The 24,563-nt window shown below is 38.8% G+C and overlaps 1 protein-coding gene across 7 annotated transcripts in view; it reads left to right on the top strand.

The window, feature by feature from the left end:
- The first annotated feature begins 1,449 nt into the window (after positions 1-1,449).
- The window catches only part of LOC106161482 (uncharacterized), a 33,099-nt gene continuing 9,985 nt past the window's right edge, over positions 1,450-24,563 (top strand). The window contains exons 1-2 of one of the 7 annotated variants that reach the window (XM_087019292.1): positions 1,450-1,613; positions 12,290-12,534. The gene's annotated coding sequence lies outside the window, so the exon portion shown is untranslated. Of the gene's footprint in view, positions 1,614-2,271; positions 2,541-12,289; positions 12,535-19,547; positions 19,877-21,903; positions 22,089-22,546; positions 22,709-23,934; positions 24,556-24,563 lie in introns of those variants that run through there. The other 6 variants (XM_013538443.2, XM_087019293.1, XM_013538468.2 and 3 more) reach the window with 6 other exon arrangements.

Below are 24,563 nucleotides of genomic sequence, written 5' to 3'. Positions count from 1 at the left end.
TCTTTCTTTCGTTCTTTTTTTTTTTTTTTTTTTTTTTTTTTTTTTTTTTTTTTTGTCTCTTTCGTTCTCTCTATGCCCCTTCTTTACGTTGTCATTTTAAGAACACTGTCATTCCATCCTTTTATTCCATGGATTAGAATTGACATTTTACGGTACACCTAGGATTATTTTTAAAGAAAACCTTTGAAACACTAACAGTAAAGAAAACGTGAATAAAACAATCATTTTGGAGAAAAATACTGAACACCAAAGTTACAGAAAGTGAGACAGGAAGATTTGTTACAGACAGAAAAGACTATTAAATTTAAAATGTGGCATAATCGTAGACACCAAACAGCGTAATCGTCTAGACTTTTGGAAAAAGAGCTGAATATTGCTTCTTGATTTTGCGATAACTTTGAGGGCACGCCTGATTTCACTGCTGTATCAACAGCTCACAATGACGTTGTTTTGGTTGGGTGGCGATTAGCGAGTTCGGGTGGGAAGAAGGTCGGGACATTCCGTGACCTCGAACACGACCGATTGCATCCGGAGACTAACGGAGTTGACAGGGTGCATGAGAAAACCAGTGCAAGGTGCTTTCTTCATTTGTCGTAGCTTCCACTTGCACCGCCAGAAATTAAGCCGCGGGAAAGTGTGTGCGAGAAAGTCGAAGTGCGGGTGGAATGCTGCTATAGAAAGGTGTTCTACCGCTGGGCTGGTGCTTGTCCAATTATTTTGACGTCATGAAAGGCCTGTGACCATTTATGTCTCAATTGAACGCGATCTATACGTCGGGCCATGAGTACATTTCATGAGTTTTTTACCGACTTAAATGTACTCAAGTCAGGCATGCGAGCATAAATGATCAAGAAAAAACAAAAGATCACAAAACAATTTGTAAAATGTATGTTTTTAGAGAGATAAAACTTTATTGTAAAATTGTAAAAACGCAAGAGCACTAGGGGCATTTTTTCCTTGTTCTTTCTTTATGTTGTTATTCTCGTCTTTACACATGAAATGGTGCGTACCTCAAAATGTACTATAATTAGCAGTTTTTAATATTTGCATTGCGGATTGCGTTTACCACCTTTCATACAAACTTTTCATTTCTACCCAGCTTAAATTTGACATTGAGGTTTGAATAATGGCCCGCCAAAGCGACTGTCGGAAGTATGGATGAAAGCGTGTGTTCGTCTTCATTTTCACCTCTCGACTTTATTAATAATACTGACCTTAGATTATTTTTCTGCACATAATTGTTGTTCCTCCCACAAAGGTGGCATTGTCCTCAAGTCTCGACCATACAAACAATGCTTGTTGACACAGCACGACTTTTGCGTCCTCTCACCGATGAGAAAGAAAATGCGTCCAACATTCCCAACTATAGCAATGGGGGCCGGTACACAGTCATTCGATGCTTTGTAAACAGTCCATTGTCATACGAGTACATAAAGTCGTTAAATATAGCACGAGATTTTCTGTCACCAGCGAGTAACAAAGAGTCATCGGGTCGAGATATGGTAAAGTGATATATTCTTTGTAAATTTCCATCTGAGTCAGTTTTTTTTTCGCAAATCTATTAGAATTGGTCCAGTGGAATGGTTTCATCGCAGGAAAGCTACTGGTCGAAGGTAGGCGAGGATTGGATTTTTGAGTAATTGTTTAAGATTGTATTTCTTAGAGTTGTAATGTCATGTGTACATTGTTGGTATCATGTTGAGTGGTGAGGTAGGTTATATGGAATGGAATTACAGATATAATACAAAGATGAACTATCACAAACAGAAATGAGATCAAGTGTAGACATGGACTACGTGCGTGAAAGGTATAGGCCTATTGTAGATTCAAGATATGAAGAAGAAAGAAAGTAAAAATGAGTTTTGATGTTTCACGTCTCCATATTCTGAGTAAAATGTCTGGTTATATATTTTCGTGGATCATAATGCTTTTCTGGTCTCGAAAAAGTCAAAATCATTCCAACACATTTTATGTTAATATACTCTCTCTCTCTCTCTCTCTCTCTCTCTCTCTCTGTGTGTGTGTGTGTGTGTGTGCGTGCGTGCGTGCACGGTAATACCCCCCATCACCAACAAAATAGGTCCATTTTTCGTTCTCCGTAATGCCCCTGCACGCTTCAGTTAGCATATAGGTATACATTGATTACCTGTGATAGCACTCCGCGGATGTGTCAACCGCAATGATCCCCTGCCTTTTCATGTAACACTGCCCCTAACAAACGCAACACAGCAAATCTATTGATCCGGCGGATAAACGCACCGATTGGCAAGTTCATGTTAATGCGACATGCTATATAGAAAACGACGCTAAGCAGCAGTTGCAGCTGTCAGCACTGCGAGAGCATCAACGCCAAGGACGACATCGACGACTTCCACGTAAGGAATACGAAAACAGCAGATGGATTTATGAGAAGAAGTCGAAGTAAATGAAGGTTTATCACCAAGAGGTTTCAAGATCCGACAAGGTGGGGAATGGAAGCTTTCCGAGGTCATGTTTTTTACCGAAGTGACTAACAGATGGGTAGCACATAGCGTTGACAGGTAAGACTGACAATGCTGGCTATGTTTAAACGGGGGCAAATTCTAGGCGACATGCGTCGTCCGTTGAACGTGTGGTATAGCTCCCAAAATGCGACATTTTAATTTGGTAGAAAGCGTTGTTTGGCTGTGAGAATTTTGGCTTAATTTTTAGTAGTGCTGGTGTTCTACGTTGTGTGTATTTGCGTTCTCAGCTGTCAGTAATTATGTCATGGTTTTCTGCACAACAGGCTTTTGAGATCGTTTTCATTGGTGCTCTCTCTCTCTCTCTCTCTCTCTCTCTCCAGATTGACATGGCATGTACAGTGTGATAATTTTTACGGGCATATCAACATAATCCAAAGCATTTGACAGTGTATATTTCTGCGGTCATTTTATATTCAGAATGCCTCAAATGTTTCTGCATCGTAACCTACTTTTGATTCAATAAACGTAAAACTAAGATGGTTAAAATGCCACTCACAAGCAATATATACTAAAAAATATTAAGAGAAAATACTGTTTAAATGTTCAGTACTTCATATTGCTATCGGTGGTTAAGGAAAATACGCTATTTAACAGCAGAATATATTGCCAAATAAAAATATGCAAGTATGTTTAACCATAAAAACATGTAGTAGTCTAACGAGAAAGGAGTTGTTTTATGCTTCATTAGTCTTCATATATCACCATGTGCTATTAATCATATTTAATCATGATATAACAGCATACAGTAGTATCTATGTTGAAATATTATATAGTGCAATATGCCAGTACATATAGAGTGAAACTTAAACTCAGGGTTACTGGAAACTGCATGGGAATACTGATATTGGAGACGTGTTTTCCCAGCTACCTCTTAAACTTAGGGTGCTACTGGAAACTGCACAGGAATACTGATATTACAGAGTTTTTTCCCGGCGATCTCTTAAAGTCATGGTGTAACTGGAAACTGCATAGGAATACTGATATTAGAGAGGTGTTTTCCTGGCTACCTTTTAAACACAGGGTGCTACTGTAAACTACATAAGAATACTGATATTAGAGATGTGGGTTTCCAGTGTTTTCTGAAACACAGGTCACCTCTGTTTCACCTTTTTACCACAAATGCCAGCTTGAAGGCAAAACACATTATTCAACATTAGCGTGTTATAACATAATGTAATATCATAGGCATAGAAGGTCGAGACAAGGGTAAAAACCACTCCGTAATTCGATAATTTACTTTCATATTCCACACCACGTTGTATTAAGCTGTATGAAGACCGTTGAACCTTTTTGTTGGAACCAGACTTGTGCACACATATTTCTGAACAACGAGGGTAATTTGAGGGTGCCTTGTTCCTGAGGTTTGAGAAAAGGTTTCAAGGGGGTGGCTTGCTCCGGGCGGTGTAATGATATGTGACACTTTCATAAACAATTTAAGAAAAAATGTGCTGGTATTGTGGGGGTATTCCGTATGTTTGACAATAGTAATGTATGCTAACAACACCACCCTCGGGATACGGTCCTGCTTGTTAATTTTTTTAAAAAGTTTCTTCATTAATTAATGAAATGTTGTAAATAAAGTTACGTGTATTTTATGTAAATGAATTCAAGTTTTCGAATTATTCAACATCGTTTGAGTAAAATCTGTCAAAAATAGTAGGTATTGCTGAGGGGGGGGGGGGGGGAGGTCTCAAACACATTTATAGAAATAAAAGATTTACCCGTAAAGAATTTTAAGCCAACAAGTTGGCAATGAAAAGGAGCAAAATCTCAAGCAGACTGCAAAAAAAGTTTAGTGCCGTTAAGGAAGGAACACGTAACTTGGGATTCCATTATAGTCTTAAGAAGTGGATTTCTTTTGCCTCAGTTTTGCATGTATGTAACTCTCGTCTGTAACACTTCCTCGTCAATCTGGCGCACGTCATAAAATGTGAAAATCTATCTTAAACCATTAAATAACTCATCTGAACATGTCTCCTCGTTCACTCACTGAAAATTAACAATAATGGACAAATACAAGTCTGATGTTCGAAATTTGACCGGTGATTGTCATATTTATTATAAGGTCCTTCTATTAAAAGAAATGATGTAATTGCGTGGATAACAATGAATGACGTTGAATAATAGCATTTACGAAATATTTAGGCATGGAAAATTGCATTAATATTTAATTTGCAAACAAACAGTGCAGATGTTTCAGTTTTTTTGGGTTGCAGAGAGAGAGAGAGAGAGAGGCAAGTTTTGATGGTGGTGGAGCAGTTAAATAAATATATATATATATATGAACTCTGGTATGGTCGACGATGCCGAATGTCCTTCAAAACAGGTGCATTTTTTCGTTAATTGCTTGCGAAAGTTATCAATGCCACTAACCCGGGTTCCTCCGTAGACACACACACAAGACACTAAACCCTCTCATATACGCCACTGTATGAAATATCACTCTCCAATATCGATGTTCGCCAACACTGTATGGGGGATATAGGAAACTAATTACACGAATCGTTATTCAATAATATCTATTACCGCTCCTTTTATCCAAGTGCAGAAAGGAATGTGCGTAATTTTTGGGCTTTTCGGGACTGGCTCGCTGCGACGAGTGGCGTTGGAGTTTTTGAGGTCGGCCGTGGAAATGAGTATTGTAGGTGGCAAAGAGATCCCAATTCAACATTTTAGAGACATTTTTGTGGCATTTCCACTGTTTTTTTTTTTAATTGTTGAAGGAGGCGATAGGGCCATAAACATCAACTGGTTCGTTTCTATGGGAAAGGTCGCAATATTTCGTGTAAGAGGACGAGTATTGATCTGTTTTGGGTCGAAGTAGGCTAAATATTTTGGTTTTCAAGTTAAGACACATGTTCGGTCTAAAGTTCTTTTGTGAATACGTAGGCCCTAGAGTGCACCTTGTGACACGCAACAATAACAAAACGCGTTGTATCACGTAATATGAAAACACATTACACACGTGTGTTTGAGTTTTCTTTCACGGCGCATAAATGGGGGAAGGGTTTGGAAAACGATGAATACATCGTCACAACTGACTGAGCCCCCCCTCCCCCCCCCCCCCCCTTTTTAGCTAAAGATCTTCTTACCGCCCAAGACTAGAGCCTCTGTGACCATTGAAACAAATTGCAGATGAAGTAAAAAAAGCTTTGGCTATCTGTGAAATCAACGCGCTCAGGTCCCGGTTATATTGAGATTAATTATGAAATATTTTGTGTATTATGCGGTGAAATAATTAGAAACGGGTTACTTTTTAGCATTTTATTTGCTGTTCGTCAGAAAAATTTTCAAACTCGATATATACGTGTTAAGCACATTAAAGCAATCGCGTGAAAATCAGCCCGTTGGACTTTCCATAAAAGCAGCTTTTATTTTTGACCAGAATTGGCTACCGTAATTTCATGTTGCTTTTGTTCTGTGTTGCAAAACATCAGTATACAAAATTGAGTGAAGTCTGATCCTGAAATATATCCATCGGTGCCCAGGGACATCTTCAGTGCAATATAGTCATCTCCCCGCCTGGCAAACTGTATTTTGTTCAGAGAAGAAAAGGGACGAGTATACAGTTTCGCTCCAGGCTTCATCTTTTGCAGCGTCCCTCTCTTTTCTTTTACAAATACTTTGAAATTATCGGCTGACTTGTTATATAAAATCTAAAGCGATTTATCTTCATTATAATCTTTATCTGAATCTGGAGTTGACAGATGGCGGTTAAAGACTTTTCATGGATCTACATGTATATGTCAGCACAAACAGCCCTTTTTTGAGGTGGGGGCGAGAGAAAGGGGGGGGGCTGCGACACGTCGGCACGTAGTGTGTCTTAACGCAAGTCCTTTGTAGTGTATTTTGATTATAGCAAGTGTTTGGAGACCGATAGTAAATATCTTAATATTAAATAAATAAGTAAATAATCTGTAATAATGTGTTAAAATACATGCGGAAGAATAACGCATTCTCGTATTGTCAATTCTTTTGGTAAAAAAAAACGTGTTATCCTTGTTATTTCTCTTTATTTTCAATAAGGTGAATTGAATTAGTGAATTGAACTGAATATTTAAGTATTCTTTTCTTTCCCTTTTGGTCAGAGCTAGTAGACGAGCTAAAGGTTTTTTCATTCTTCACTGCATTTTATTACGTGTAGTACGGTATCGTGTATCGTGTTATTTTGTGTAACTAATCTTCACAGTAATACCGTACCGAAAGACTTGCAACATTAATCTGAATTTTGATCCCAAAATTTTTGTTGGGAAAATTATTAGACGGCGGTTGAAAGTTATTTGCTTGCGGTACCAACTGAAATATTTTGCAGCCTATGTCATTCTTTAATGTTACTTAATTTAGAAAGCTTTCATGCACCGCATGTGCAGGCCAGTAGCCAGCAATTTCAAAAGGGGGGTTCTTTTTCTGAAAAAGTGGACCTTTTCCCATAAAAACTTCATGTACCTAGATCAAATTTTACCCAGAGTGGACCTTTTCCCACCAAAAGGGGCGGTTCTTTCGAACCCCCCGACCCCCCCTGGCTACGGGCCTGATGTGGGACTGTTAAGTTTCACACAGTGACCTTTTACAATGAACATTTGACTTGAACATTTCTGGTGAGAAAATTTAGAGATCGCTTAAAACATTTCTCCCCGGGTCGCTCTTCTATTATGCTACAGAACTCTGCTAGGTATCGCATGTCGCGTTAATCTGTGTATCGAATCCCCCCAAATTCACAGGCGGTGTTTTTTTTTTATATAAACCCACACCTGCTTTATAACAATGAATTTTTTGTTGCTACTAAAGGTAACAAGAGATGGGCGTTGGTAGCTTTTTTCTACGGCTCAACTTTTGTTTCATGTATGTTCTGCTATAGAATATCATTTGTCGGGGTGAGAAGAAATTTTTATGAAGTGGACCCCTATGAGCACTACCCTTATATGCCTGGTCCCAGTTTTCACAAAACAAGTTCCCTGGCTTTGTTGACTAGGATTTCCAAGAGAGTGCTGTAACACTGTTCCTGATAGGGTAAAATGTGCCCATGTGACCATGTAACGTTGGTAATAATTATTAAGTTCTTTGCAAGGGAATCTGACTTATTTATTATTATTTTTATTTATTTATTTATTTTTCTTGTGGAACTGGGGCCTGACTTAGTTTTTGTGTAAAACCGAGACTTGGATCAAAGAGAGAAAAATTATCCACCAATTCTGACAGATTTTGATTTTTAAACTTTTTTTTTGAAAAAAAAATTGAAATTATCACGTTAGCAACCAGTTGTGAACCCTGATTTTGCTCGTCTACAGGAAACCTAAAACATCTCCCGTCTCCATGCCTCTGAAGATGTAAATCTCTTTACGTCTGTCAAATTCAACGCCATTGTCTTGTTTAATTTCTCCAATATCTGCCTTCATCTGTTTTTCTATCCTGAATTTCTGAGATTACTGGCATCTCATATCTAATTCCTCGCTGTAACTGGGTAAAGTCTGAAACGCAGGGTGCACAGCGGGGTCTACTTCATAAAACTTCTGACGTGACTCGTCATAATGAGCTTCATTTTGCAAGGAAAATGAAAAGAAAGTGAGTGAAATTTGAGATCGTGAAGAAAACGGGGACACCTTAGTAGCAAGGCATTATGTTAAGTTTCTAGAACAGATTTGTCATAGTACTGGAGAGGAGAAAACGTATTGATATACGCCAGATATAGGTGAACTAAAGACAGGGGGTGAGTCAGGGTAAATATGTATTCTTTTTTCAATAAGAGTTACCACAGCCAACAACCCATTGCTACTGTCTACTAGAGGTATGTTGGTGATGCCGTCTTTCTTCTTCTTCCTTTTTGTGCAAAGTCTTAGTGCAGTACAAAAATGTGCACATAATTAGCCAGAGAAATATTTGTGATCATATATGTGTATTGGCTCTTTACTATGTTGTATAACTAGTGACCTAGAGAATGATTCGAGAATTTTTCGATAAGGAACTTCTTTTGTATTTGAACGGGCTTGCAAAGCCCAATTTATGCAGTATTCTGCAGTACAAAAATGGTATTTTAAAAAGCGAAATGGTCTCCGTTTTTATGACATCATCAGCTAGCCCAGCTCGTATTTCGGACACTAGTAACTCATCGGGTGGCCTTTTGCAGGGCTGACGACTGGCAAAACTAGTGCAGTGTTTTATCTGTTTATCGTCGAAGTCTAAATTTAACCAAGGTTTAAAATAGGCAGGGTGCACTATCTAGGGCATATATTTCACTTGTTTATTATGATTTTTTTTTTTTTTTTTTTTTTGCTAAAGACATACACACAGTCCTTGCAAATTCTTTTGCAATAGCCAAACTCCAATACCAATAGACGTTAACATGCCTGCCATTGTCTGTTTATATGCACGACTTTTGCACTTACCTTTTTTTCGATAAAAAACCCAGGCCACCTAAGATGTAAGATGAAAGTGTAAAGTTACTCGTGCACCGCGCGACGCGCCATGAATCTTAACTTCTCTGCGACGCTCAGAAAAGGTGTAACCTCCCATAAAACTGTCGTAAAAAGACGGCGTGTCGTATGACAACGCACCGGTATCTGAAGTCACCCAGTCAGAAACCCGACGGGGACATGTTTGTACATACCCGCTGTCATATCGGGTGTCGTTCTTTCAAGTTTGACAACCGTACCGGAAGGAAAACGCATGGAGCGCTAAATAAACTATTAATTTTTTGGGGTATTTTGCAAAATACACTTGATCATCTTTGTGGTGATCTTTATTGTGAGCAAATACTGGAACACCACAGAAATGTATCACAATGTACAAGATACAGGGCTGGAGCCAGGAAGTTTAAAGGGGATCTTTTGCTGAAAAAAGTGAACGTTTGTGCCTCTTAGATATAGCTGACTCGACTTGAGAAATTGCAGGGATCCTTTATTATGATTTAGAGCAGATCTTCCCGGCTAAAGAAAAAAAGTTGGGAAAAGGGGGGGGGGGGGGCTCTTTCAAACCCCTCCACCTTTCCGCCCTATTCCTTCGGACTAGGTACAAATGGAGTTTTTGTTTTTTTTTTAGAATGAAGTAAAAATAATTATATATATATAAAAAAGTCATGATTGTGTTGAAGGTCGAGGCAGGATAATTAAATTTCTAATTTAGTTCGGATTTTCCACACAACGTCAAACATATAGAAAATAGCCCAAAACTCTTATGCCCTTTATCAAGTGAATCGACCGGAAGACCAATCGCCATTTTAAATCTGTCAACCGTTGCAAATTTTTGTCACTTTTCCAAGGTGCCTTGATCATCAAGAAAGGCTTTCCTATCATTACGCGGCTTTAAATTTCAAGGTTACTGGTCAGTTGTTCAAGCTGACCTCTGAAAACTACTAGTCCGAATCAAATTTGACAAGTTCGAAGATCAGGTCTAAAGATGAGATCTATTAATAGCAGAAACCTTATCTGAAATAATCGCTAAAAATCTCGCTAGTTTGATCTGAGTATGTTATTAGTCCAACGCTAAAAATACCAGTCAGTTGTCTTAGACCAGTAGCAAATCAGCAGACTGTGTACGTTTATAGACCAGTTGTGTCTACTTTTAAACATTTTCAATATTTTGCCCATTTACCGGATACAAAGGATAATCTGCTTACTAGTGGCCATTCAATCGCCTTTGATGAATTCCTTTAACATGTTTATTTCACGCAGTGACAAATCTTGAATACCAGGGTCTAGAACAGAAGCTGAAATCATAAAGAGCACACACGTCTCCTTTTGTGTATTCACCAGTTTTTTTTTCTGTTTTCTGCTCAACGCCAAGAGGAGGCATGTTAATCTGCTAATTGCATTCAGCTAGAGTCCCCTGGGAGTTGGATCGATCTATATAGAATGATAGTTTCATCGGGAGTGGACCCATTCATGTGTATTATCCTCCTCACATCAACCAGCCTGTACACCAAAGAGATTTGTAAGTCCATGCAGCCTTCCGCCATTGTCCGCTCTGATAACTTCTTTGTAATTCCAGCCACTTAGTGACCATTAAGTGGACATAGAGTGGACGAAAAGTGGACTTGTTGACGCATCTCGTACCAGGGCCTGCGATTTTATCTGTGTTAACAAATTTAATAAGAGGATGATTGTGGACAGTGGTAGTGAACCGCAATTATTTTATTAAGTCACTGCTGCTGCTACAAATTTCTTTTCAACAGAAGGATACAGAGGAAGAAGGGGAGGGGGGGGGGTTGCAACCTCATCTTAACAAATGGGAAGTTTAACAACGTTTACATAATTTTGATCTGAATTTGGGGTTAACTTAAATGCCGAAAATGTTGTCTACTTTGACTTATGTGAAATCTGCAGCGACCCACTTTTTAAAATGATATACATTGTGTTTTTCTATATGACATGACATAAATATATGAAAGTTTTTATACCAGTAGTCATTTTACGTATGTTGATTTAACTTCTATAGTAGAACAAAATGTTCAAACTTTAAGTTGAATCCATTAATCGGTCTTAGGTTTTTCTGCGAAACTAGAATATGAAAAAAAAATTGGGAGCCGTTTTTTTTTCAATTAACATTTCATACCGCTGCTTTTAAGCCTCTGCTAAACTTGGCTTGAGACGGCTTCGAGAATGAAATTTTGGCTCACTTTCACAGTGGCTTAACGAGTCACAACCGGTTCGTGTTGTTGAATTTTGTCGCGGTTCTTAACACACAGAATTTGGACATAACAACATAAAGATAATCTCTTATTTCATTAACGATTTAGCCTGTGGACAATACTTACATTACACTTCTAAGTGCAATGGCGCATAGAAAGCAAGGAGTGCATCCCCGTCAGTCTCACCCTCCTCCTTACCTGAAATACAAGGGCTGCTAATATAGAAGACAAAATTGAAGAAGATTGAAAAAATTAGTAAGAGACTACTAGCGACCCCTGTGGTCAGAGAGAGCCTCCTACTTGGGCTTATGAGTTAACCTCCTATATCAGGGGCTTCTAAACTAGAACACAAGATTACAGTGTGAACCATACAACATTTTTATAACAGGCAGCTAGCGCACCTCGTGCTCAGAGAGTACTTATAATTGACATGTTTGAAAGCGGCCTCCGTGGAGCAGTGCAGAAACTGCGTCGAAACAACGCGTCTGTCGCACCGCCGTGGCGACGTAATCCGAGCACCGTGTCCCGCGGGTGAGCGGAATAGACTTAACTTAGCCCAGGCACCGCGGTTTTTAGTAGACTGGATTATTAGCCAGGGGATACTGGAGGATCCGGTATCTTCTAGTGGAAAGGAGGGGGGGGCACAGGGAAGAATGCAAAATTTAGAAAATGATTTGCAACGCTTCGAGCATGAAAAAAACAAATATAAATAAATAAATAAATAAATAAATAAAACAGTTCAGGTATTTGTGATTATAGCGGTGACTTCCCCATAAACTTTGAAACCCAGGGCAATCATTTCGTAGACGAAGATGATCTCGGTCACGTCGGATTCTATAGCCACGTTATTTTTTTATTCTGTGATAGCACTACGGTAATAAAACTAACATTGAACTATGTTTTACGTGTATTTCATCAGGCAATTTGCTTTTGTTGAACACACATTACAAAAGACGTCAAACAGCTCCGCGGGAGGCTCACATGATGCCATATGACTTCCTCATGGGACAAAGTCTTGTAAAGAGTTTGTATTCTGCTCAGTGCAAAATTGCGCAATATCAGTTCAACAACGATGATGAAGAAGTAGGCCTATTATTTATCGTTTCATCTGATTTCTAACATATCCTAAAACCACCATTTAGTTAAACCTTTTGGGTTTCAGAAATCAGGAGATTAACCAACCCCTCAACTACTATTGATGTACCGGCGGCGAATCAATATACGGTATGGCGTAAGGAGAGCTACAGTCTAGCGAACTAAAGCAGTGACGATAAATCCAGAGGCAACACGTGTTCAAACTGTGACGTCAGAAGCAGGGATCACGTGCTGAGATTGTGACGGCCGGAGGAAAAGCTGCAATCGAAAAAAAAACGTGATGTTCATCTACTAATATTGTGAATATACAAGGTACGTGGCTTGGATCTAGATTCCATAAGTAGATTATATATGTATGAGATCGGGCCCACGTGTTTATTTGTCCTAGCTAGGGTCCTAGGTACAAATGTATAAGAGAGAGAGGAGGGGGGAGGGAGAGGGAGAGGAGAGTGGGGCACCGCTCTTTGCTGTGTCACACGCAGAAACGCTCACAAAAACATACAGGCTTTTCAAACAGACAAGAATGATTCTATGGTCATGAACTGTTATTAAGATCTTGATCCATAGCGCGTCACGAGACGGCAAATTCGTCGGTTAGGCCATTTAAACTTCTGTGTGTAGAGGGTGGGATTGGTAAGAGTTATGAGTAGAAAAAAACAGCAGTTCTGTGTTTGTTTACTAGTGTTTACTATAACACGACTAATTAGCCCATTTGTGTTGCGGATCAGAGATAATGGACTCTATTAAATGCGCTGCCTTAAATGCGTGCTAATGTAAAGCAGGCGGAATTATTTTCCAAATAGTCCGAAGTTCTTTGTAGTTGATGCAGAATTTATGTTTGCGTTTATTAAAAAGTATTTCAGTTTAAGTACCTCAGTACTGTAACTTAATTGATGGAGACATTAATATCATAGTGTGTGTGTGTTTGTGTGTGTGTGTGTGTGCGTGTGCGCACGCATCGTTATCATCTAGAGAAACAATCGTTTTAGCGTCCTGTCGAAATTGACATTTTTTACATGTAAGTAGAATAGTTGTTTTATGCTGTGCTTACTGTTTATAGTATTTATTTACTTATAACCTCGACCTGTACATCGAACGTTTGTTGTGTACGGTGAATTTTCTCCTCTTCATGTGAATGCCTGCATGTACTCGTATACTTAACCCGTTATCTCCACCATCTAGTGAGATGTACATCCATTTCTTTTGTTAAAACAAGGCCATAATGAGTTTCTGATACAGATATTGTATTCTCTCCTTCATTAAAGAAGAGCACAGTCACGTTTTCACTGGCAGAGTGGTTGAACATACGCTCGACCCTGGTTCACCCTCAACAGATGCAACCTTGGCAGCGAGAAAACAAATAATATTTGGATCTTAATATTTCCTATTTATCGTCATCTTAGCTGTATTTTGAATAATCTCAACGCGAAATTAAACAAAATATACGATTGGAATATTTCTTATCATACCCAGTACAATCCCCCATATGAAAGCACACCTGCAAAGATAAAGCCGATAAGACAACTTGATAAAATCACTAACTTCTCAGAGATTCCTATTAAACCTTGCCCCTGAGGTTAAGGCGTGACCTAATCGTTGCTATTAAATAGAAATAAAACCACAATTACAATATTTCATTCATGTTTTATTGGACGCGGGTCGACCTTAATAAATAGGTCAACTCATGCAAGTGCAGTATTCAAAATGTAGTTGAATTTGTTTTTAATGGATTGAATAAGATTATCTAAAATAATGGAAAATGTCAATAAATGAAATGAACGTTAAAAGTATAAAGTACGTTATATGAAACCAAGCAAAACAAAATATGATGACCTTCATGAAATGGACAGTAACGTGGACTATTAACTGAATAAGGAAAAAAAAAGAAACGCTGTTACAAAATCAATTACGTCCCCATTAAACTATAATTTAATTAAAACTGTACCTTATCATTTTCAACTATCAAATCATAAAATTCATATTCATTATAATCTTTTATCAACTTTATACCCCTGTTTGAAATGACTGAGATCTATTACGACAACTTACGCATACTTGTGGTCTCTGAGAAAGGCGGGACGGGTTAGCAAGCTTGACGGGCCATATATCAAATCATTAATTTTAATAAATCATAAATGGGGTCCCGACGTATTTTATATAACTATGTCCATTGCCAGGGGGAGTTTTGTCATTTCACATGCTAGACGACGAAGAAGCCATGCAAAGATTCAAACCCTCAGTGAAAGTATAGCACAGAATAGCAGTTCAGTATGATGGATCGGTATTTTTAGCACGGAAAGTCTGAAAGTACAGTTTCAGTACATGTTCTCCAAATGCACTAGGCTAAACTTTTTTTGTCACATTTGGCACTTGTTATTGGAGTAGTTGGGTCACATCATATTGAATCGATCTTAATAAGGTCATCTCCATCATTAAACGCAGAAAGAGTATACCGCTCTGTGAAAAAGAACGGTAAGTTGATAGCTGTGTGTTGTTGTTTATTTTGTGAGCTTATATTCCTGTTGCCGCTTTTTTGTACTTCATACCGTTGTTGGCGTTCTAGATAGATAGATAGATAGATAGATAGACATAGCTTGGATTCTTTTAAGCTAAAATGGTTACTGAAGAAGAATTTATTAACATAAAAGAAAAAATATCTGGACGCAGTTGCATATCTTCACAAACGTGGCCTTACATGGCGTTTTTAAATTGTCTCTTCAGTTATTATTGATCTATTTTAATCTAATTATTTTTCAATGAAGACATTGCCTTCCCCCACCCTGCCCTTTAGAGCCCAGTCTATGCCTATTATCGAACGGCGCAGAAGCATGCTGACAATAGAGAGAAAAAGACCCCATTCTCAGAGATTTGATCAATCCAAAGAAGATCGACCTAACTCCCTGGGGGTTCACGCTAAATAGCTGTCAGCCGAGCGGGCACGAGACTAATTACCCCCTTACAGCTTGTAGGAGGCGGGCTGACATTTAAGCCGGATTATCTGACAGTAATCTAGTGAGACTCCCCACGGGGATAGATCGATCTAAAATCTACGGGAATACGCCCTATAGTGTTCAGTTTAATTCATAAAAAGATGAAGACCCAATCTATGCAAAACAAAAAATATGAACTGAAATTCATCCTCTTTTATGGCAAGTTGTTTTTGAATGTTAACATTTTTTAAAGAACAGATTTTACTTCACATCCGCTAGGTCTCCCTCTCCCTCCGCTCCTGCCCTCATCTGGCTATTTTCTTCCCATTCTCTCTCTCTCTCTCTCTCTCTCTCTCTCTCTCTCTCTCTTCTAATTGCGATAATTATTTTTTTTTTTTAAAGTGTCAATTCAGCACTCTGCGAGCTAGGTTTTCAAGCAAGGTTTTTATTAGCAATTGGCTAAATATTGATGGTATATTCGACAAGAGTCGCCAAATAGGCAAAATGCTGTGCCTGTCTCCTATCACTTGGGGAGTTCGTGATATATTTTTGATAGATTTGTTGTCGTTTGGGTGCCTTCTAGTGTGGAGAATTTGAGACGACTGATTGTTAAATAAGACTGTAATTAAAGATGTTTACAACCGTCTAAAGAATGTTGTGCTCGTGAGTGAGTTTCCTTTGATGTCACCAATACAAATATACCTATGATCACACACGTGCGCTACTTTACACCACAAATCGATTCCACTCGCGTCTTTCAGTTTACACCCCCCCCCCCCCCCCCCCCGATTTTAGAATCTCAAGATTGCAGACTCTCAGATAATATAACCCACTCCAATCAGACTTCATACCCTCGGATCATGGCCCCACCCCTACATTGTAGACCCCCCCCCCCCCAATCAGATTACAACCTACCCCCCTCCCTCAGTGACAAATCTCCCACATCCCCAACTTGATATATCCAAGCTACCACAGTCACTGTATTTTGCAGCCGTAATAACCTTTAATCTTTCGAAGGAACATAAAGATATATATTTTGACAGTGTTTCCGTTAATGTGATGAGATGCAACTCTTCAGACGCCACCATTACCTTTAACTCATGTCAGAGACATGTTATATCTTTTTTTACGATTATAGCTTTATAAATGGCAAGGTTAGCACCACTTATACATGTATATCTAAACGTAATGTATCCAAGAGTGGAAACAAACATGGGCAAATTGCCGACCCCCCCCTCCCCCCCTTCTTAACTAAAACGGGTGCCAAACTTCTTAAATTGTTTACAACACCACTACTGTAGCATCCAGGATTGACACCTTCATAAATTGCTTTGAACTTGTTTGTTAAACATGATCTACATTATTCAACTGCGGGCATTAGTTTGATGCTACCATTGTTGCAGCGTCCCTCTCAACACGCGAAGGTGCGTGCTCACACCGGTGTGTCAAACGCCGTGGGTTTATGTCTCGCTGACTCAGATGTGAATTATGACAGATGGATTCTTGAACTATACACTTAATTACTTTCCAAAGCACAATCAAAACCCCAACATACAGATTGCCGTTAAGACATTTAAGCTTAGTAGTAGATCAAAATTTAGTTTAAAATAGGAAATCGCTTTAAAAAAGACTAAACGCGTTGGTTAATGTATGGTTTGCCTTTTAACCTTTTTAACACAACAGGCTAGCTATGAAAAAAGTTAACCTATGTCACTGAGGATAGACTTGGTTCTTAAATATCTACCCAGGACTGCCGGTTCTCTGAAACCTCCGGTGGTTAGGCCCTATACTTTACCCACAAAGATATGATACGAGAGGTAAAAGACGTGGAATACTTTTTGCCTTTTTTCTTTTTCTTTACTTCCTGCATGTCAGACATTCACCTTAAGAAAATATCTATTCACCAGGTAAAAAAATTGAACAGATGCCACAATGCTGTAAGGCACAGGTACAAAGAAGAGGCTATAGGCCCAAGTGCATATTGATAAATTGTACATGTATAAATTGTGATAGCAGAAAGAGCTTTATTGTGTGTGTTTGTGTGTGTATGTGTGTGTGTGTGCGTGCGTGTTTGTGGGCGTGCGTGCTTGTGTGCGTGCGTATGTGTGTGCGCACGTACGTGTGTGTGTGTGTGTCTGTGTGTGTGTTTGTGTGTGTGTTTGTATGTGTGTTTGTGTGTGTGCGTGTGTGTGTGTGTGTGCGTGTGTGTGTGTGTCTATGTGTGTGTGTGTGTTTGTGTGTTTGTGTGTGTGTGTGATGGGAGTGGAGGTGGTGAATGGGGAGGGAGGGGAGTCCACAACCCTCGATGGTAAGGGCCTGCTGTGCCTCCCTCCAAGTCCGTCACTGAAGCGGACACTAAATGGTCCGTCAACTGACCACAAACAAGGCAATCAGTGTGTATACAGATGGTCACGGCGGTCAGATCTGCAGCGGCGGAACTGCTGAGGATACATGGTCAAGTGATTTTCACGGACACGGAGTTAATGTGAGGTTTTTGTGGTCAGTTGATGGGTGATTTTGACCACCGTAAACGCTTGTCTCGTCTGTAATTTTTGTGTACTTGTGCAGACATTTTTTTATTTATCTACATATTTTTGCAACCATGTAAAAAGATTTGAATATCGAATGCCGCTCAACTGATGACTGTTTTATGTTGACAACGGAAGTGACGTCACCTCATATATTTTAAGATATTTGCATCTTTATTGATGACTGCATTAGATACCACATTACTTGATACACTCCTTGGAGTTATTCTAGTGAGAAGAAGAAGCTATTTCACTGTTATCGATTATCTTTTTAACATCGGAGTATTTAAGGGACTTGATAATTTAGTATAGCACCATACACTCAAGGAATACACCCCTTGATAATTCAGAATGCTTGTAGCATCATACTTAAACCCACTGGGGTTTCAACAAAGCTGTGAAATGACGCTTTTGAGACTGTTTTTCGATCTGAAACTTTTCTTGGTCTGAACAGACTTGGATGAAGTACAGAAGACAGTAAATTAGTATGTTCCATGTTGAGAGTATTTTCCCCTCTTCACGACAGATCTTCTCATCAGATAAACCATCGAGTGTAAAGCACCGGGTCTGTTCACTCCACCTAGAATCTGGCCCGACTCAAGAACGATTCAGGTTCATTTGGATGCCATTTTAGCCCCCCTCCCCCTCCCCCTCCCCCCCCCCCCCCCCCCCCCCCCCCAACGGGTCTATGTTGCAAAAAAGGTTTAGTCGAAAATTGTGTCAAAAGTTATAGAGCAAATTCCTAATTCAGTTGAAGAAAAATCCATGGAAGTCCATTTCAGTAATGCGAGTACTGGTCTGAAATGTTAGCATGTCTTTCTTGTAAAACGGGCGCAATGTTTCATTTCACGGGACAACTACTAATTTTCTTCATTTTGTATCAAAGCTGAATGACATTTCGGTCTTACAGCCAAAACATATTTTGGTCTAAAGTTTTTCCTATCAATCTGGTCCATGGTGATTGGTAGCCTCGACTTCGGGAGGAGATTGGATATTTGAAGATACATTTTTCAGTATTCCGTTTTTCGAAGAAAACCAGTGTTTGACAACATAAGGTGCATATGGCACCCCAAAACACCTAATTCAAGGAGAAAAATAGTATGCGTCTGAGTGAAATGAATCAAATGGTAAAAAGATCCCCACAGAGATTAAAACGATGACTTTGCCCGCTAAAACATTACCGTTAAGTTACTTGTATTCCACAAAAAACCGACCAGTAAATTGTCTACGGCGTTTGATCTCATGTGCGCGTTCACCTACGTTTATGTTCTATGTGTGCAGCTGTGCGCATGCGCGTGTGTGAGCACACCGCTGCTCGCCCTAAGCGGTCCAGATTGCGACCAGTGTGAACGCTTCCCTTTGGTCATTACCGATTCACATCCAAGGTGCTAGAGGTGGACATTACTCCAGAGAGATGTCCACTGCGATAGTGCACAGGGGGGTCCAAAAATCTCGTGACATCTTCGCTGTGACTGCAGGACATGGAAAATATAAACATCAGATCAAATAAATAAAAGGGTCAGGGGAAATGTAGGCCTATTATTGGTTACAGCAAGAGGATAAAAACATTTTTTTCTTATCTATGTTTTAATTTTAATAAATAGATGTCATCACAAAAAGACATTCGCAGATACACAAACATGGTAAGAGTAACTTTGTTTCTTTTTTGATATTTAATCTATTCGAGTAAATTTGTAGTTGGCCATTTCAGCATTACCCTTGCCAATGTAGCTGAATATCACATCTTTAATTCTATCGCATTAACATCCAACTTTGCTTCCCTCCAAACCTGACTGAAAGCACACCTTTTTTTAATAAAATAGGGTCATCCGCAAATGTTTGTACACCCCTGTAGTTTTAAAGACACTATGGCTTAGCGTGCTTTACCGGCAAGACGCATATCTTTCTGATATGCCGCTGGACGGGTACGGACAGATCTGTCTCTCTCTGACATACGACTGACCAATTTGACAAATTCATAACTACTTAATGTGTATTAATGGTCTGTCCTCCCCGCGCCACTTGTACTTTTTAAGTTGAAGAACGCCGCTTTTTGCTGACCGTCTGCCATCCTTGCAAAGCGAAATCTCGGCTTGTTGACTGCCAAGCGCCTTCTTGCAGACGTAGACGTCTTTTTATCGATACCCCATCATGGCCATGAAGAACGCAGCTTTGAGTCTCTCCGTGCTTCGGATGGTGAGTTTTCGTTCTCTGACTGACGGCGTACAGGTACTAGAATATGTGTGAGAGAAGCCAAGTTACTGTTTATTACAACTCATCCCACTTGCCTGTAATGAATATACATGGAATTGAGAATTGTGATGTTTGTTATTGCATTTGCAGTTACACTGACAGTGACAGTATAGTGCGAGACATTATCACTGGCGAGACTTTTGGAGCTTATATTTACAATTTCATATTTTCATCATTGTGTTAGGACATTTACTGGATATAAAATATATAAAAACTTGATTTAGAACGTTGAGACAGACAACTAGGTCTAGAAGAGGCAGTGAGTACATTTGGTAATGATGACTACTAAACGATAAAATGTGTTTATTGTTTGTATTGTAACTACTTCTACACGTAACTGTAAAAAACAGAGTTTAATAATATACTGCATAAATTTATTGTACAACATTCAACGTATATTACATTTTTGTTCTAAGATCTAAACTAAATGCAGGAATAACATGTGAACGTAGGGTTATATATTCAACCTCACTCATGTCGTGGTCACTTTTTCGTCGTTTTTTTTTTTTTTTTTTTTTTTTTTTTTTTTGTGAACACGGGATTGCTAAACTCAAACTTCACACTAGCTATCCTTTTTTTCCGTAACCCTCTGCAGCCTGCAGCTGAGTCAACCGTGAAATTATTCCATCATAATTTGTTTTGATTTCTGAAATATCCCGACCGAGTACTTTTAACTGGTGTGCTTCTTTTTTGTTCCGAACGCCGCAGAACCACAGCAAACCGTTCATTTGAACCACAAATTGCTTTAAATGTAGAATTAAGTCGGTGATTTTTGCTTTGTATATGTATATTTAGTTGGAGGTCCTCATTATAGGCGAGAAGACCCGGGTTAATTGGTGAAAATATAACCTTTTTAGTTTCCGCTTCTATTAGAGAAGGAAAGGTTACAATTTTCACGCCAGAAGAGAGTTTAAGTGCTCTGCCTGGTACAGGAATAGGATGGGTTACTTTTTTATGACTGAAAAGTATCTAACTGCTCCATGCGTCAATATTTACAGATGCGCGTGCATACAAACAAAATGTTGGGACATTTCGCTAATAGTCACTCCTCCGCCATGAATTTTATGTAAACACGCTCCCAATTTAACACAAGCCAACTGTAAGCAATCAAACTTCCCCACAGTGTTATTTCATAGGGAGGAAAATTAGAAAAAATCACGGGATAGAATTTGGAATTTTGGTCTAAATATTTATGACAGTGTCAGTGAAGATAAAATATAATCTCCTCGGGGGATAGGGGTGCAGGAATTTCCCTGGGGGTGGACATGGGCACGGTGGGGTGATCTGTTGGATAACTTGACGTGTTACCTAACACTACATGTGTCTATTTGGTCACGGTACCTGACTATTGGACATTATCACAATGTAACTCTAGGCCGAAAGCTGGTGTTTACTTTTATACCACGATCTTTTTGGTCTATTTTAATCTAATATTAATCAGTAGTAGTCCAGTTATAAGTAATAGTTTTTTTAGCTGGTGTTTGATAAGCTTATTTAGTGGATTTCTGCGGGTTTTGTGCAACTTAGACTAATCTTTTTTATTTCTTGAGAAGTCATTTCGTGGTAGACAGCAAAAAAATGCTGCACTTGCCATCTTTTTGCAAAACAGATAAGTGTGCGTTACATGTAGCTTTATGCCAACTTTGTCTGCAAATTATTTGTATTTACGTGTGGTTAGTTGCTCGGCGCTTTTTGTACAGACTCATGGTTTCTTTCTAAATGTATGCCTTGAAAGGGATAATTTCACCTTAAAAATTATGTCACCTTCTTTTTCCTTCATTCTCTCTCTCTACACCTTAGTCATTTTTCTTCTTCTTCTTCTTCTTCTTTCTCTCTCTCTCTCTCTCTCTCTCTCTCTCTCTCTCTCTCTCTCTAACACCCACCTCTGAACGATATGATATATGGGATTAGAGCATTCCAAACCAGATGCACGATGCATAATTCCGATAGCGACGTGATGGCTTTGATATAGTTATCGTGTTTATAGTCATTTCAACTACATGCTTCTGGTTTGATGGCGACAGCTAATTCTCCCCACAACAGACATGTTACCTGTTCCACACAAGAAATGTAGACCGACAATATTGGACTAAATTCTTGGGCTAAACTCTAGATAGACTAAAATTTTAGTCTATTTAGTCTACATTGGTCTAAGGTAAGGAAAGTAGTTGTCCAATAATGAGTTCTGAATCATAATATTCTGAGCACAAGAATATTTATACATTAATAGGCTTCTTAACTACCAAAAAGGGGAAAATACAGTGTTTTATAAGTAGATAAATAAGACTCCCTAGAATACGTATTTGACACTAATCATTTGCTAAGAGGTTTTCGTTTTAACATTATCTTATTCACAAATTTTGCTCTTGCAGTCGTACCCTACGCAGAGGGTGGATTCCATATGAAAGAGTTTCGTTTGTGTTTAAAACACAAACAATAGTAGATACTGTTATAGGGCAATATCTACTCTCTATTGTAGTGTACTTTTGCAAAAATGTCCTCAAGTCAAGAAGACTCAAAGTCGTGGTCCAAAAGATAAGACCAACTTTCTGTCAACAATTAATGTATAAAACCGGCCACTGTGCGATGCATGCGGTTCAAGTCTATATCTGTTATCAGAAATGATGTGTAGTGGCTTTGAAAATTACTACAGCTTTTTGCATATGAAATGCGTGCAGCATATGTTGTACAAGTGTGTTTTCAACAAAACTGCTTCCTACACACTACAGTTACACGTGGGTGCAAGTTTTGATGGTACCTTTAAAGAATAGTTGGGTGAGTTTTACATATTTTCTCTGTCGGTATACATTTTAAGACAACACAACGATGTAGAGCTTTAAATGTAGTCTTTTTATGTTTGAAACACTGTGTAGATTTGTCACCCCGTTGCATTTTACTCGAATAAATTTCGAATTTAATTATAATAATACATACATCATAGGTAAAAACGTCTTTCATGTGGCAGTATTTTTTTCTGGGAGCAAAACAGTGCTTTTCTTTAAATTAGGAAGAACATGTTTGTTCAAAGTCAATCTTCTTTTCGTTGCACTGTTAAAGAGAATATTTTTGAACGCTTTTTGAACGCTATGTGCTCGATAAAGATTCAGTGAATTTAAAAGATTTTCAATCGCTTTTTGCGTTCTGCTTACTTAAGCAATTTTATTATTCCAATTCTTCTCCTGTTTTCTAGTTTATTTGGAAACGCCGCAAAGAGGTTTTAAATAAATATGACCTTTTTAATGTACATAGAATGGCTCATTAATGTTATATATGGAGAGGTCAGTTGACATAAGTGTAGGGGCCTAGTGTAGAATTTGCACCTATGGTGTCATTTTCTCTTTGAGAAATCCAGTCGGATTGAAACAATAGCAAGCACCCTCTGCATAATATGCATAATATATCCATTAGACTATATCAAAGAATTATGATAGATACACTGCATTAAAATTAGACATGGACCTCATTATGTCCTTAACAATTAGCTTTATCTTTTTTATCTTTTTCAGGCTCATTTTCTGGCCTTTAATTAAAGACTGTGAGACTATCAGAAGATAAAACGCTGCAATATGGTGTGAGGAGGTGATTGTCTGCCATCTCCGGTTAAGATCGTACAAACTCGGATTTTCCCGTTATGACTTACGGAATTGGCCGAGTGTTTACTAAAGTATATTTGTGTTTTGATTCCTTCAACCAGCATCTTTTTTTTTACTTCGCTTGGATTTCATCTGATTTTTTTCTCACTCGGCTTTTGTTTTGTTACTGATAACTAGGCAGACCTATTAATTCTCTTCTATACCCCCCCTCTCTCTCTCTATCTCTCTCTTTGGTATCCCTCTCCATACCCCTCTCTTTCGAAATTCTTTCTTTCTCTCTCCTTCTCCCTTATTCTCTCTCTCTCTGTCTCTCTCTCTCTCTCTCTCTCTCTCTCTCTCTCTCTTCCATAATATCCCCATGTATCAAAACCCCCTCCCTCTTTCTTTCTCTCTCTCTCTCTCTCATCTTGTCACAGGAAATGTCCACCTGGCATTTCATAACCAGAGCTGTCTTCTGTTATCTCCCATCTCCAAATGTCGTTAACAGCTCGGCCACCATGAGGTGGATATCGTTAGTTAGATCACTCGGTAGTTCACCGGGGTCAGTCAGTGGGCACTGGACATGAAGTGACCCTTATTTAGGCCAATTTTCGTGAACTCTAACGATGTCATATTATTTGAATGCAAGACGGTCCTACTACATATACACTAGTGACATGGTCAAAGTCTTATTCAAAGGGGAGACATCTGAAGGGACACTGCCTTTGAAAGTTGTTGTACCAAGCTTCAACCAAGGAAGGCTTTTTCTTTGTGATTAGATCGTTACCTGAAGGCAAAAGTGGGTTTGTTCCTTACAAGGACAATATATAAGTTGCATCTTTGTCGAGAAACGTTTGGATCACTGCTAAACGAGCAGTGTCAAGACTAACTGAAAATATCTTCCAACATTGTCGTGGCTACAATTTTCTAATCAAAATGGTGGCTAAATATGGGATCTCGTTTGCTGAATGAGTTTGCTCCATTGTCGTAGATTTCTACTCAACCAGTCTGAATTTTCTTAGATAATTTTTGCAAGGGAGTGGCGATAAGGTAAGATT

This window comes from Lingula anatina, chromosome 8 (genome assembly GCF_051362555.1).
Source record: "Lingula anatina isolate TDL-2025a chromosome 8, LinAna3.0, whole genome shotgun sequence".
Lineage (NCBI taxonomy): Eukaryota > Metazoa > Brachiopoda > Lingulata > Lingulida > Lingulidae > Lingula > Lingula anatina.
This window is presented reverse-complemented; position numbering and strand designations above follow the sequence as displayed.